Source organism: Pseudorca crassidens, chromosome 10, assembly GCF_039906515.1.
Source record: "Pseudorca crassidens isolate mPseCra1 chromosome 10, mPseCra1.hap1, whole genome shotgun sequence".
Classification (NCBI taxonomy): Eukaryota; Metazoa; Chordata; class Mammalia; order Artiodactyla; family Delphinidae; genus Pseudorca; species Pseudorca crassidens.
In genome coordinates, this window is record NC_090305.1 from 101,095,207 (window position 1) to 101,109,664 (window position 14,458).

Here is a 14,458-nt window from a genome sequence, read left to right on the forward strand (position 1 = left end):
AAAATGGTATGGTCACTTTGGAAAACAGATAATAGTTGCTTAAAAAGTTAAAAATAGTTTCCCGGGGCTTCCCTGGTGGCGCAGTGGTTGAAAGTCCGCCTGCCGATGCAGGGGACACGGGTTTGTGCCCCGGTCCGGGAGGATCCCACATGCCACGGAGCGGCTGGGCCCGTGAGCCATGGCCGCTGAGCCTGCGCGTCCGGAGCCTGTGCTCCGCAATGGGAGAGGCCACAGCAGTGACAGGCCCGCGTACCGCAAAAAAAAAAAAAAAAAAAAAAAGAAGCTGCTGGAGCACAAGGAGATGGACAGCTGTCTCAAGGAGTTAAGGGAACAATTAAAAGAACTTGCCAAGCAGTATGAAAAGTCTGAAAATGATGTGAAGGCCCTACAAAGTGTTGGGCAGATTGTGGCTGAAGTACTTAAGCAATTAACTGAAGAAAAATTCATTGTTAAAGCTACAAATGGACCAAGATATGTTGTGGGTTGTCGTCGACGGCTTGACAAAAGTAAGTTGAAGCCAGGAACAAGAGTTGCTTTGGATATGACTACACTAACTATCATGAGGTATTTGCCAAGAGAGGTAGAGCCACCGGTTCACAACATGTCTCATGAGGACCCTGGGAATGTTCCTTATTCTGAGATCGGAGGGCTATCAGAACAGATTCGGGAATTAAGAGAGGTAATAGAATGACCTCTTACAAACCCATAATTATTCCAACGTGTAGGAATAATACGTCCAAAAGGCTGTTTGCTATAGGCACCACCAGGTACAGGAAAAACACTCATGGCATGAGCTGTTGCTAGCAAGCTGGACTGCAATTTCTTAAAGGTTGTATCTAGTTCTATTGTAGACAAGTACATTGGTGAAAGTGCTCGTGTGATCAGAGAAATGTTTAATTATGCCAGGGACCATCAGCCATGCATCATTTTTATGGATGAAATAGATGCTATTGGTGGTCGTCGGTTTCCTGAGGGGACTTCAGCTAATAGAGAGATTCAGAGAACTTTAATGGAGCTACTGAATCAAGTGGATGGATTTGATACCCTACATAGAGTTAAAATGATCATGGCTACAAACAGGCCAGATACAGTGGAGCCTACTTTGCTTCGTCCAGGCAGATTAGATAGAAAAATACATACTGATTTATCAAACAAACAAGCAAGGTTAGATATATTGAAAATCCATGCAGGTCCCATTCCAAAGCATGGTGAAATAGATTATGAAGCAATCGTGAAGCTTTCCGATGGCTTTAATGGAGCAGAACTTAGAAATGTGGCTCACTTAGAAAGGTTTGTACTGAAGCAAGTATGTTTGCAATTCTTGCTGATCGTGATTTTGGATAGGTCTGGCTTACAACATCCCTATTTCCTGGCACTCCTGTGAGTGGTGCTTGTAAAGCTAAAAATGGAGCATAGCACAGCAGTGACATTCAACAAACAGTACCTGAGATCTGGTCACTACAGGACCACACAGGTAGATGCCCTCTGTTTTCAGCCCAGGATCACCCTCTCAGCACAGAAGCTCTGCCTCAGTTTACATGCAAGGTCTCTCTTCCCTCCTTGATTACCAGAGAACACCTACTTCCCTGACTCCTGACCAAGTATGGATTCTTCCTATCACCTGTGAAGAACTACATCTTAAAGAGGTAGGAAGAAGTTGGCCCTGGAGCCAGACTGGCCTGAATTTCATCTGAGTCACTCGTTAGCTGTGTTATCCTGGACAAGTGTCATAACTTCTCTGAGCTTCCAATTTCTTATCCGCCTGATGGGGATAACAACCCTACCCACTTCTTGGGATTGTGGTGAGGGGTTAATGGGCACTGGCTGTACAGGCTCCTTGCACACTGACTGGCATACTGGATGTGCTCAATAGATGTCTGTTCTCTTTTCCTCTTGCTATTCCCATGTACTCTATGCAAACACTTTCATTAGAGGCCCCTAAAAAGTCCTATCTTACCCCAGGCCTTTCTATAATCTTGATAGCAGATTGGCATAGCTATTTAAAAGTAGAAAAATCAACGTTAACTTTCTCAACAGTAATAAAAGAAAATAATGGCTAACTGTATTGTACGTAAAATCAGTCCCAGTTCACGCCCCCATGCCGCTTACAGTCTAGCAGGAAAGGACATTGATCCACAGACCGCAGATCTGGGCATGAGAGGTGCCTGTGACAGCTCATATGCTTCTCAAAAGGGCCTCACGAGATGGATGCTATTATTATACTGACTTTTCAGATGAAGAAACTGAGACTCAGAGAAGTTACAATTCTTGTTCAGGGTCACCTGACGAATAAGAGGCAGACTAGGATTTGAGCCTAGATCCTTCTTCCCAACCTCCAGTTGTGAAACAAATATAGGGATGGTAGATGGACCTCAACAAACTTCTAGAAGATAGAATCCCTGCTGGGCAGAGGCTGACCATTTAAAATTTTCAAATAGGAGTCAGCTTCAGTTATTAAGACTGTTGTTGAGATGTATCTGAGAAGGCTGGAGGGAGGACAGACCCCCAAAGAAGCCAGCATTGTGATACTTTGTTTCAAAAAGCAGGATCTTTCAGAACTGCAAGTTCCAGGTAGCAGAGGCTGAAGTGGCATGTGGTCTAACCCTTCTATTTTACAGATGAGTAAAATGAGGCACAGAGAAGGCAAGAGACTTGTTGAAAATCACAAAGAAATCTCCTTAGCAACTGGTTTCTCCCCCTGTCTATACATCAACCCCAGGAAAGACTCTTATTGGCTCTTTTGGGATCACATGCTCATCCTTGTACCAATCACTGTTGCCAGAGGGCAGCTCTAGCACCTTGAGTGACAGCCCCACCAAAACCAACCAACTGCTCTTGCTTGAGATGTCAAAGGACTGGCTCCTTCTCAGGTCCTGGGTGGGAATGTTACATCTTCAGAGAGGCCTTCTTCTACCATTCTACCCAAAGAACACTCCTCCCTGACCCTGTTGTCACTTTGATTTTTCTCCAGAAGACTTATTACTCTTTGATATTATTTAGTTTTCATTCTTTATTAGAATATAAAGAAGCTCCTTGAAAAGAGGGGCTTTGTCTGATTTCTTGACCACTGTATCAAGTGTTTAGAACAGGACTTGGCATATAAAGGTGCTCAATAAATATTTTTGAATTAAAAAAAAATGAGTAGAGGGGAGAAGTTTCCAAATGATCTGGAAGAAGACAAAAGGCAAAGCATGCTGGACGGACATACACCACCCACAGCAGCCACCAGTGAATTCTTAGTGATTCATCTTTAGGGAAATCAATAAAGCAACTACTGTTTCAGCGAGCAGTAAATAAATGAATAAAAGTCAGTGGTAGGTCTGTGATCTCTGGTTTCTCATCTGTCTCACTGACTGGCCTGGGACCCTCGGCTTGCTTAGCACTCACTAGAGCCTGGCAGATAGTAGGTGCTGAAATAAGGGTTTTGGATGAATAAACCCAACAGTAATATCTTAGTCTGTGTTTCTGAAACATTGATGTGCATTCACATTACCTGGGGATTTGTTAAAATGCAGATTCTGATTCAGTAGGTCTGGGTGGAGCCCGAGAGTCTGCATTTCTAATAGGCTCCCAGGTGCTGTTGCTGCTGCTGGCATGAACCACACTGTGAGTAGCAAAGCTCAGTCTATTAGCAAGAAATCTGTGGGCATCTCACTATACAAACAGGTGAAATAAAGAGCCAAGAGGAGCCTTCCAGAAACAATAATGGTAGGGGGATCGGGAGACCCGGATTCTAGTCCCAGGTCTCCTGTCTATAAGCCCATGAACTTGGACAAGTTTCTGCAGTCTCTGAACCTCAGTCCCAGCTGCCAGGTCAGGACTCCCCAACCAGCCCTTCTCTCCTCACACAAGGTGTCTGAGCTGCAGCATTGGGGGCAGGGCAGGGAATCTAAGGCGGAATCAGATCCAGCACTGGTCCCTCACCATCCATGAGCTCTAAGAATATATACTTTAGCCTGCCTTGCAAGGATGCGAGAGAGAGTTAAGATCAACATACATTGGAGAAAAGAATCCCTGAGCTCTCACCTCTGCCATCCAGCAGATTTTATACTTAACGCTACTTCATAAATTCCCGCTATCCACATTCTGGTTGTTTTCAGTTTTCTAAGGCTGCTCCCTCGCACTAGCCAGACCTCCCTCTTTAATACAGATCTTCTGAATCTCACCCCACCCTCTTCCTGGATAAAACCCCCAAAAAACCAAACACAACAAAAGACCCTCTTCTGCCTTTGCCTATGAGTCACAAACAATAATAAAATGATAGCTTCACACTTATTACATAGACTATATTGGTATTTCCCCAAATGCAGTAAACATCAATTACAGCATGCATACACAGACAAGTGTCATTCTCATAGTTACATTATTAGCAGGTTACCAACTATTTGTGGTAAATGATACTGTCTTCCCGCTTAGGGTAGCAATGTGAAGTCTCCTTTAAATATAAACAAAATGAGTCTATAATAAGGAAAAGCAAATCAAAACCACAATGAGCTACCACTTCACACCAAGTAGAACAGCTACAGTAAAAAAAAAATAATAGTAAGAGTTGGAGAAATTGTAACCCTTGTACAACAGTCTAACAGTTCCTCAAAAGGCTAAACACAGATTTATCATACGACCAGGTAATTCCACTCCTAGGTATATCCAAGAGAACTGAACACATACGTCCATGCAAAAACTTGTACACAAACGTTCACAGCATTAGTCATAATAGTGTAAAACTGAAAACAATCCTGCTGTTCATCAACAGATAAATGGATAAATAAAATGTGGCATATCCACACAATGCGTTATCCAGCCGTAAAAAATAAAGTGCTGATGAATGCTGCAATGGGGATGAATCCTGAAAACATTATGCTAAATGAAAAAAGCCAGACAAAGACCACATATTTTTATGATTTCACTTATATGAAATGTCCACAATGGGAAAATCCATAGAGATAGAAAGTAGATCAGTGGTTTCCTAGGGCTGGAGGAGGGGTGAGCTGGGGAAAAACGGGGAGTGACTGCTAAAGGGTACAGGGTTTCTTTCTAGGGTGATGAAAATTGGGGTCTTCAAAAACTGACTACGGTAATGCTTACACAGTTGTGAATATATTAAAACCACTGAATTGTATACTTTAAATGGGTGAGTTGTATTGTGTGAATTATATATCAATAAAGATGTTATAAAATATCTAAAAATATTAGGTAATACTATAGGTGGCATACATATATGAAAAAAAGCATTAAGGACACAGATAAAGCAAACTTTAGGAAACACTGGATTGGATCAGCAATCCTAAAAATCCTGAGGTAAATGTTGTTTTTTCCTGTTATACAGGAAAATGGACTCTTGAGAGGTGAGTGTTCATCCAAGAACGAAAAATTTTAAGTGGATTTCGAACCCAGGCTACTGACTCCAAAACCAGTGCTCTTATCTGACATGTTATACTGCTTCCTAGACTCCCAACCCTTGAATTTAGCTCCCATCCACACTTTTCCTGATGATGCCTCTCTCCTAATGGTGTCTCTCTGAGACTTTGGTCTGAACTACACCAGTGAGCATTACCTACAGCTTTGACCTATGTAATCAACAGACTATCACAGAAATGATGGTGTATAATTTCTGAGGCTAGGTTGGATCCCTTCCTTTGGAGAATACCAGCTGACACATTCTGAAGACAATCAGCCCTGTGGAAAGATCTACACAGCAAACAACTGAGGCCTTTTGCCAACAGCCATGTGAGTGCATCATGTTGGAAGCAGGTCCTCTAGCCCCATCAAGCCTTCTGACGACTGTGGCCCCAGCCCATCTCTTGACTACAGCCTCATGAGAAGCCCTGAGCCAGAACTACTCAGTGAATCTGCTCCTTATTTCCTGACCCACAGAAACCATAAGGTACTGTGTATTTATTGTTTTAAGCTATTAAGTTTTGGGGTAATTTGTTATGTAGCAGTAGATAACTAGTACACCCTATGACTAGTTCCTGCCAATGATATGTGAGCTGAAAAGTTACACACTACTTCCAGGTCCACGATATGAACGTGCCTTTTCTACTTTCTCTTCCCCTTCCCACAGAGCTCTTTCCTTTCCTCCCAGATATTTGCACACACACGTTCATAGCAGCATTACTCACTATAGCCAAAGGGTGGAAGCAATCCAAGTGTCCATCAACAAATGAATGGATAAACAAAATATGATCCATCCATATAATAGAATAGTATTCAGTCTTAAAAAAGGGAAATTCTGGCTCGTGGATGAACCTTGAGGACACTGTGCTAAGTGAAATAAGCCAGTCACAAAAGGACAAAGACTATGTGATTCCAGTTACACGAGGTCCCTAGAGCAGCCAAAGTCACAGAAACAGGAAGTAGAATAGTGGTTGCCAGGGGGTTGAGGGAGGGAGAAGGGGGAGTTAGTGTTTAATGGGGACAGAGTTTCAGTTTGGAAAGATGAAAAGTGTTCTGGAGATGGATGGTGGTGACGGCTGCACAACAGTGTGAATGTCCTTAATGCCTTTGAAATGTACACTTAACAATAGTTAAAATGGTAAATTTATGTCATACCTATTTTATCATAATAAAAAATGTCATGATATGCCCAAAAGGTTGTTACTCCCTCTGCTGACTCCCTAAGCACCTGTGGTAAGGGCTGGGGCTTGTGGGCTGACTAACTCTTTTTCCAGCCACTGTTTGTGAGAGTCCTACTGCGGACAAAAAGGCTGGGCACCCTGTATTTAGGATGCAGGTTCAGCTGCATGGGACAGGAACCCAAAACAACAGTGGCTTAAATGAGACGGAAATCCCTTTCTCCTGCACACAGTCTCTGGAGGCAGGTAGTGCACAGCTGGCATGGTGACTCAGCCCCGTGTAGTCATTCAGGGACCCAGCCTCTGCTCTTGCAGTCTGCCATCCCTAGGGCGTTTTTCTCAACCATGTGGCTCAAGGTGGCTTACCACCACATGTATAGGATCCTAAGCTGCAGGGTGAAGAAGGGGCATGCCTCCTCTCTTTAAGACACTGTCATCTGGGGTCTCTGTCCTAGAAGTGGAATGCCATTGCTGCCTAATGTATGTTCCATCCCCAGCATCCCCCAACAGGATGTCGGTGGTTTTCTGTCTTGTCATGGCAGCCGTGGAGGAGATCGGCAGAGATCTTGTGAGCCCCATGTTGAAACTAACAGAGCCCAACATGGGTGGAACCTGGATCCCTGTATCACTGCATGGAAGGCTGCCTCTCAAACATCTGATAGAGCTTTGCATACTGAGAGTAAACCTCAAATGTGTGAAAGCACTGGGATTTCAGTGTTTATGTATTACGGCCGCCAGCATTCTCTTAACTAACACAGAGCTTCATGACTGGAGCTTGGGAAGTCAGATAACACAACAAGGCTGAGGCCAGATCAGGCAATGGGAAGATGACTTTGGAGCCAGGAGACCCAAATCCAAGCTCCCGCAACCCCACTTACAAGCTACGTGGGCCATTCAAACTCTTTTGGCCTGGTTCGCTCAAATATAAATTGGAGATGATGATAATACAAACCACACACTATTTGTGGTGTGAACTGAATGAGGGAATCTGCAAGAAAGACAGTTGAGAAAAATCTACTTGGGGCAGCGACAGACACCTGTCCCCTTGCCATTCTCTAAAGAGGAGAACAGATGGGCGTTTAGAAATGGGCACAGCACTCCGTAACTCACAGCTTGATGAGAAGCAAATGGCCCACAGCGGGGGGGCCTGATCTCTAAGTCATGGCTGAATATTCCGCCTCGGGCAGGAAGCTGTCTGTCTTGGGTTTGGCAATAGCTTTGATTCAAGACCTCAAATAGGTTCCTGAGAGTTTACTTGGTTGGGACTCAGACTGGGTTTACAGCATAGACCAACGTTTTCCCCAGGCAGCCCAAGAATGAGGGTCTGGACCTCTTCTCGTTATATCTCAACAGGACAGCACTGGTGCAGAAAAGCTGGGATACTCACGCTCTGGCTGCCACTCTGCGGAGTATGGCCACCGCGGGTGCTCACAGCAGCATCTAAAGCACAGATGCTTCAGGGACTGGGCAGAGCACGTAACACTGTGAAGAGGCTGGCTGCCATGTAACAGTGAGTGGCTGCTGCTCTGAGCTATGTAGCAAATCGGGCGTGCTTACCGGCTCCTTTCAGCCCACAGCTGAACTAAAGGCTCGAATCTGAATTCATTGCCTCTGTGGCTCCAGTTTTTCTAGCCCAGTGCTAACATAAATATGTCACATAAGTAATTTAAAATATTCCAGTAGCCACATGTAAATAACTATAAGGAGAAAGATGAAATTCACTTTAATCTTATATTATATTTAACCCAATAGATGATTCTGATCATCAGTTCCAATATGTGTGGGGTTTTTCCACCCCACCAAGCAATTCTCAGACACCAGTTGGGTGTCCTACCATTCAGCTCAGTTCAACACTATCTGATGCGATAGCATCAGATTCCACGGGTTAAGGGCTCTGTCCCATAAGACTGCACCCTCCCCCATTTCAGACTCCCATCACAAGTCCAGGCTGTCACCTGTGCTTCTGACCAACAGGCTATGGATCGCAGGATCCCATGCCCCCCTCCTTGCGTTTGATTACTTTGCTAGAGTGGCTCACAGAACTCAGAGAAACAGTTTACTTACTAGATTATTGGCTTATTACAAAGGGATATAACTAAGGAACAGCCAGATAGAAGAGATGCATAGGGCAAGGTATGGGGAAGGACGTCTCCCTGTGTTCACGGATTCAGAAGTTCTCCCAACCCCCGTCCACTTGGGTTTTTATGGAGGCTTCCTTATATACGCACAATTCATTGGCCATTAGTGATTAATTCAAACTCCAACCCCTCTCCCCTCCCTGGGATCAGGGAGTGGGAGTGAAAGTCCCACCCCTCTCTTAGTGGTTGGTTCCCTGGCAACCAGCCCTCATTTTCAGGTGTTTTCCAAAAGTCACCTCACTAACAAAAACCCAGTTGTGGTGGAAAGAGACTTGTTACGAATAACAAGATACCATTTCCCCTTTATGGCTCTCAAGGACTTCAGGGACTGAGGACAAGAGACCAAATATGACAAAAGATGTTTCTGTTGCCCTTTTCATTCAGGAAATTCCAAGGGTTTTGGGTGCTGTGAGCCAGGAACTGTGGATGAAGACCATATATATATGAGAACTATAGTTTGGTCATCTGAACGATCAAATACATATTTCTTATAAATCACAATATCACACCCACAAATCCAAAAAATCATTTCAACATGTAATCAATGTTAAAAATATTGGTGAGCTATTTTACATTCTTCTTTTTTACACTAAGCCTTCAAAATCTGGAATGTGTTTTACATCTCCAGTAGGACCAGCTACATTTAAAGCACTTAGGAACCACGTGCAGCTGGCGGCTGCTCTGTTGGACACTTCTGTTTAGTTGGCATCCCCCGAACCCACCGAGCATCTCCACACCTCCGTGCCTTTGCCTACACTGTTCCTTCTGCTTGCCACAGCCTCCTCTCCTTTGCCCATCTGAACGCCTACTCATACTTCAAGGGCTTAGCGCAAATGTCACCTCCTCCCTGAAGTCTTATGCAACCCCCTAGGATGCTCCCATAAGACCTGTTTCCCCCTCTATTCGAGTGCCCACCATGCTGGATTATGTTTAACTTGTTGAAAGGCCAAGACCACTTCTGAACCATCACCAGCACCTTGCTTGCTAAGCACCTTGCTTAGCACATGGCAGACCCTAGGGGCCACTGTGGGCTCTCTCTGGGATGAGGGTGTTAGGGCACAAGGAAAATTTCGTTAAAAGTTCCCCAATAATTTTTTTTTTTTTTTTTTGTGGTACGCGGGCCTCTCACTGTTGTGGCCTCTCCCGCTGCGGAGCACAGGCTCCGGACGCGCAGGCTCAGCGGCCATGGCTCACGGGCCCAGCCGCTCCGTGGCATGTGGGATCTTCCCGAACCGGGGCACGAACCCGCGTCCCCTGCATCGGCAGGCGGACTCTCAACCACTGCGCCACGAGGGAAGCCCCCTTTTTTTTTTTGGTAATGGATCACAAAAAAGCAAGTGGTGTATAAAATGTTGCTTGGGATATCATTGTTACCAGAGAAACGGACCCAGAGAGCTATGATTTGGGGCTGGACATATCGTTAATAGTCATTCAGTTCTTAGTGTATGGTCCTCACAGGAAATATTTGAGGAACCTTGATATACAGCTATAAGGCACTGTATGTCTGGGGCCCATGGGGAGCGTAGCAGTCTCCCAGCTGGGTGACCCAGGGTCAGGGTTGACATGTGCCGTAACAGGATCAGGGCCACCACGTTGCACAATTCTCGAGTGACAATGTGAATGGTGCCGCTGGAGCTGAGCACACACAGCCTGCTGTCAGATGCAGTGGCCCTGGGAGCCCCACCTGCAGGTAAATGCGCGCACCTTGATATGCCACTGGCTTTAGACACCTGCGGCAGGGTAACGGGGAGATTAGGCACAAGTACAGGGAGACTCGGAAGCGAGGAGCCAGTTGCGCTCACAACACAGATGCTGCCCAATTCCAGAAGGGCTGTAGCTCAGAGTGCAAGTGTAAAATCGGGGTTTGGGAACTTAGAGTCTCCTCCAGAAATGGCCCAGATGGGGACTCCTCTTCCCGGCTTGGCATCCAGGATATAATGACTAAGTTTTGAGCAAATGTTCTCAGGCTTAGGTGAGGGAGAGGACGTGGACTTCCTCCTCTGTCCCCTCCTTTTTCTGCTTAGATCAAACAGGGAAAGACAAAGTTCATGTGGGTGAAATCACTGGCTAGAAGAGGACTGCAATCAAACCTGGCAGGTCAAAGAGTATCATCACAAAACTGAGATCGAATTCTGGCTCCACTGTGTGAGTGTGGACAAGGTGCTCAACGTCTCTGAGCTTCAGTTCTGTTATCTGTAGAACAAAGATATAACCATCCCTACCCCACAGTGGTGTCACGCAGCATAACAGAGAAGGGCTGCGGGAGGGCCCAAGCGCAGCCTGTGATAAGCATATTGGTCAGCTTTGGCTGTGGAACAAGCCCCACTGTCTCCTTCTGGGGCTGAGGCTGGTGGGGGGGCAGCAGCCACGTGGGCTGTGTTCTCACAGCAGTGTCAGCGGGTAAGAGGGCAAACCCAACTGTGCAAGCACGTGTCAAACCGCCAGTGTGAATCACGTGGCCGAGGCCAAAACCAAGGCAAGAAGCAGGACAGTCTGTCCATCAGGGGGCCATGGCAAGAATGAGGCTGTAGACACAGTTACGGGGGAGTGAAGAGTCAGGACCGATCATTCAATCTACTACAGTATACAGACAGAGTCATCATCTACTCACGCTCATTTCAGTTCTTTCAGCATTTCCTTCCGATCACAGAGGGCTGTGCCAGACACTGTGGCAGAAGATACGCAGACAGAGCAAAGACTTAAGAGATCGCTAGAGGTCAAGGGGAGGGCAGCATTGCCAGCAGGCCTCCCCCATCCTTCCATCTGAATTCTGGCCTTACCAGTAAAGACCTTGCCCGAAGCCAGCACTGAGGGCACTTAGGGAAGAATGCTTCTACAGGGACCTTCCCCAGGGCCATGTCCTAGATCTGGTGTGGAAGGATGGCAAAATGATGCCTCATGCTGGAAGGTTGAGTCATCACGGAGCCCTGAGAGTTTAGAGGTAGAGAAAGCATTTTAGAATTCATGAAGAAGGCGAGCATTAATCTGGGCTTGAGGGAATGAGCTCCGTCGGATGAGCAAACGGGGGTGTTCAAGAAAGGGAAGGACTTGAACAAAAGTGTGTGAGCCTCTCCTGTACTCAGAGGCTCAAGACAACAGGCACTGACTATTACAGCTTTTAAGTCAGGAGGTGGGAGGTGGGCTGGCCCAGGCTGGGTTTGCTCATCCCTCTGTGGGGTGCTGCAGGCTCTGCTTCAGTCTGCGGGCACCTCAGCTGGGGCAGTTCTGCTCTGTGTGTACCTTGTTTTCCTCCTGGATCAGCAGACGGACCAGAAACATCCTTTTTCCTGTTCACCAGGTGAACAGAAACACAGTCTCTCGAGGCTTGGAACTCACACGTCATCTCTTCTTCCTCGCTCTAGTGGCCAAAGCAAGTCAGATGGCCGAACTCCAGGGCTGGGAGCATCCTGAAGAAGTGAGTGGCTAATGGCGTGATCCAACAAAAGATGAAGAATTGAGATTCTTGAGGCAGACTTATTAAAAAAAGGATGGTGGTAATAATGAGGCAAGGTGTTTCTGGGAAACCATGCTCTCTCTGACTCTCATGATTGGGAAATCCCATCCCTAAGTCCCCCCCACGGTGTCCCTGCCGTGTGCTGCATCCAGCTTCCACTTTGACATCTCCGGCTCTGAGAAGCTCACCGCCTCCTGGAGCAGACTATTCAGAATGGACAGTTTGCAGGAAGTTCTTTCTGGTACCGAACGCCTTTTTGCTTCCTCTCTTTGATCCTGGTTCTGCCATGTAGGTTTTTGGTCCAGCAGCCGTTCACATGATTGAGGACAGTGCTCTGGTCCCCCAACGAGCCAGCAGTGGGCACACCTGCACAAAGTGCAGCAGGACCATCACCCCACGGTGGGGTGCCAGAGCTCCACCAACCAGGAGACGCACCTGACAGCTTCCCTTCCCTTGCCCTCCATATGCAGTCCCAGGCTGAGTCCTCTGGATATCACCCCTCCCCAGCCCCCCACCCCCGCCATATCACTCTACTCCACTTTCTGCTGTCGCTCTCCACTGTCCCCTCCCTCCTCTAAGCTGCCATCAGCTCTGGCTGGGACCACTGCAGTAGCTTCTTCACCGCCCCCACCCTGCCCCATAACCCACTGTTCACACTGCAGTCAGTCACAGTAATCTCATTATAATGCAAATCTGCTCATGTTGCCCACTGCTAAAAACTCTTCCCTTTCAGGCACATCCTGTTGCACTCTGTGCTCCAGCCCCAGCCCTCGAGATCACTACTCAGGACCCCCAAACCCCTCCTCATCCAGGTCACTGCTCCTGTCCCTTCAGGCTGCAGCTCACCTGTCACTTGCTCCCTGACCTCCTTGACGAGGTCCAACCTCTCAGTTACAAGGTCTGTCAGCACCACAGACCTCTCCTCCGTGGTACATAGCACCAACTTCCCAGTCATTGCCATGACTACTTGACTAGCAGCTGTCTCCTCCCAGAACAGTGGGTGGTACACTGGCTGAGTGGGGTGGAGCTGATTGGTAGTGTCTGTAGCATCGGCAGATTCCTGTGGTGTAAATACAACCACCACACCACGACAGAGTTCAAGCTACCAACAACTGTGGCTTGCAAAATCCCTGAAAACTTCATCATCAGCTTTCACCAGGCCGTCTGAGCGGGTTCCAGCATCCCACTGGGGCAGGCCTTGTGCCTGTCCCCTCGTGACCAATACCGTGTCTGAAAAACAACTGAAGAGCCATAGGTATTTGGTGAATGAATGACTGAGCAATCCTGAAGTTTAAACAGGCCTTCAGGACAGCAACTGCTGTTTCTAGAAGACAGAAGACTTTGAATGCTTGGCCCAAGAAGAATAGGGAGTCATGACATTTCTGTTCTCTAAAGACTATTTCTATATTTATTTAACAGAATGTCTGTATCAGGCACAAATCCAAGTACTTTGCAAACGCTAACCCATTCAACCCTCGTAGCAATTAAAAGGCAGATACTATTAGCACCCTCATCTTACAGATAAGGAAACTGAGGCTGAGAGTAGTTTGCCAAGGTGGCGGAGCTGGGCTTTGAACCCAGGAAGTATGACTGCAGAGCCCACGTTCCTAACCACTACGCGATGCTGCATCAGGACCAGCTCCGGAAATGAGACTTGGCTCATATCCCCATCTGTGCTCCAACCTAAGCACATCTACCCCATGGACATGGTGTGTGCTCGTCAGGTCACTGAACCTAAACAAAGAAATAACCAAATAGAAAAGGTCCAGAGTTGAGGCTGTGAGATGATAAGGGAGATGTTGTCTCTTTTGGATAAAGACAGAGAAAAAGATGAAGCCTTTTCAAGAGCCATGAAATAATCATGGGGATGGACTTTAAATATTTATTTACTAAATTCTAACAGGAGAACACTGACCTGGTTAACTTTCATAAAGGGAAATGTTAAAACTTGACAGGTGAGTTTGAGACATTAGTATTTGTACAACGCTCTCTGCATATGGTCTTGCTTCATCTTTAAGACCACCATGGGAGATGACGAGAATCAGGCTCATTTTACGAACTGAGGACACCAAAGCTCAGAGGCGAGGGGATGCACCCGAGGCCACAGAGCTCGTCAGCAGAACTGAGCTGGGGTCCCCCTGTGCTGCTGGTTCACGTTACTTCCCAAGCAGGCCTTGCAAAATCATAGCTGCTCAGAGGAAGTCAACTCCTGTAGCTAATTATGCTGACCAGCTGTACAAAGTGAAAATGTAATTAGGTTCAAAGGAGGTTTCCACAGATTCTGGGGTATA

The 14,458-nt window shown here is 46.6% G+C and overlaps 1 pseudogene; it reads left to right on the forward strand.

Annotated features, from left to right (window-relative positions):
* The first annotated feature begins 277 nt into the window (after nt 1-277).
* LOC137232935 (26S proteasome regulatory subunit 10B pseudogene) lies at nt 278-1,344 on the forward strand (annotated as a pseudogene).
* The last annotated feature ends 13,114 nt before the right edge of the window (nt 1,345-14,458 follow it).